Source organism: Odontomachus brunneus, unplaced genomic scaffold (assembly GCF_010583005.1).
Source record: "Odontomachus brunneus isolate Ranch 3 - 2012 unplaced genomic scaffold, Obru_v1 Obru_scaffold_003, whole genome shotgun sequence".
In the NCBI taxonomy this organism is placed as follows: domain Eukaryota; kingdom Metazoa; phylum Arthropoda; class Insecta; order Hymenoptera; family Formicidae; genus Odontomachus; species Odontomachus brunneus.
Window position 1 is genome coordinate 3,832,652 of NW_022639453.1, and position 1,810 is coordinate 3,834,461.

At 34.0% G+C, this 1,810-nt stretch overlaps 1 long non-coding RNA gene across 2 annotated transcripts in view; it reads right to left on the reverse strand.

Annotated features, from left to right (window-relative positions):
* The window catches only part of LOC116843892, a 5,802-nt gene extending 3,998 nt beyond the window's left edge, over positions 1-1,804 (reverse strand). The window contains exons 1-2 of one of the 2 annotated variants that reach the window (XR_004377945.1): positions 1,331-1,804; positions 857-1,182 (exon numbers count right to left, since the gene is read on the reverse strand). This is a non-coding gene — a long non-coding RNA (uncharacterized LOC116843892). Of the gene's footprint in view, positions 1-585; positions 1,183-1,330 lie in introns of those variants that run through there. The other variant, XR_004377944.1, reaches the window with a different exon arrangement.
* Between the last annotated feature and the right edge of the window lie 6 nt (positions 1,805-1,810).

The window sequence follows — 1,810 nt, forward strand, 5'->3', positions numbered from 1 at the left end:
AGCCGCTGCGAAGAAGGAGCTAAAGGCCATTCCTGAAATCGATTATTACAACTGTTTCGAAGATTGGAAAAGCCGTTGGAATAAGTGTATTATATCAGGGGGGGATTACTTTGAAGGGGACGAAATTGATTTGCAAGAATAAATAAAGAATTTTCGAAATAAATGCAATGTCACCTTACTTTTTGGACACAGTAGTACATCTGCAAAAGAATATACGTTAATTATAATGAAAATAACAATGCACATATTTACTTTTCTATTTATTTTTTAATATTCATTTCTTAAGAGACGTAAGTATGTACGCACTCTCTCTCTCTCTCTCTCTCCCTCTCCCTCTCTCTCTCTCTCTCTCTCTCTCAATGGTTTTCAGGCCTGGTCCTATTGGCCCTTTCACCACAACTTTATAATATGTGGAAGTATATACGCAATGTTCCTCTGCATCCGCTAATCCGATCCGTCCCTCACGGACACGATTTTGTAAGGGAACCGATTAGCCTAGGGAACTTTCTTTCTAGAGAATTTACATCATTAATCCGATTGAAAATCCGATTACTACATGTAAACACCCAATATTGAAGTGATGAATAATCTTTCTCATAGAGACTTCAATCCTTTATTGGAAAGATGTTTTTTTATTGGATATCATACGTTCGTATATCGGACACTATGTGACACTAAGGCCTGTTCTACAATGCGTCGTATGTCGGCGTCGGATGTCGGACGCATGCACACTCGGTTCTCGGCTGTCGTATAAAGCTGTCGGAAGTCGGTTGTCGTTATCGTAACAAGAGTTGGTCAACTCTCATCTTTTCCGATATCCGACTTTCGATTGTACGACTATTATATACAATATAACCTCTTATTTTCATCATGGAATATACAAATCTAGATGAAATAATTATTGATTTTGTGCACGAAAATTATTGTTTATATGATAAATGTAATGTAGATTTCAAAGTATTAGGAAAAAAAGGATGTGTGGAAAAGCATTTCCGAAACTTTGAAAATCGCTTCCCATCAATTGCCTCGATATAATTTGAGAAATCCCACATATTATTGAAGTCATCTGCTATTTTTAGCCATTCATTCTCTTCTTGTGGACATCAAAGATATGTTTCTTGTAACACTTCCCATATTGCATTACACACTTCAGGAATAATATTATACAGTCGATCTTCCTATCTGAAAATGTGAACAAGTGATCAATACTGTCTCCATGAGTAAGAAAGCTAAAAATAAATTTTAATTTATGATAAAATTTTATTTTTATACAATAAAATATAAATAAAATATATCAATATTTGCAACAGAATATAATGATTAAACTAACCTCAAAGTCACTGCAATACGTATCTCCGTTGGCAAAGATTCTCTGTTACTTCTTTTTTTTAACTTTAATTTTAAAAGATCATGTGATCAAATTGTTGCACGGATATCCTTGTAAGTTTAAAAAACTCCTCATGATCATTCGTTCGAAAACATGTAAATAATGTTCGATGAGCACCAAAATTGTTTCTTATATTTCTTGAAATATGTGGTTTTACCCACTACTTTCTTGTTATTTTACGTCTATTTCTTAAATGTAATCTAATTTTTGTAATATGTAACAAAACTAATAACAGATTCAAATAATTCAGCAATACTTTACTTTCCATTTTTGTAATTGTAATTTCTTGTTGCAGCGACTTACGACTCAATTGTAGAACGGCAAGTCGTATTCAGATCCGACATTCAATGTACGACAAACGACAAACGACATCCGAGTGTATATCAGTTGGACACGGGGCAATTGGACACAGTCCAATCACAA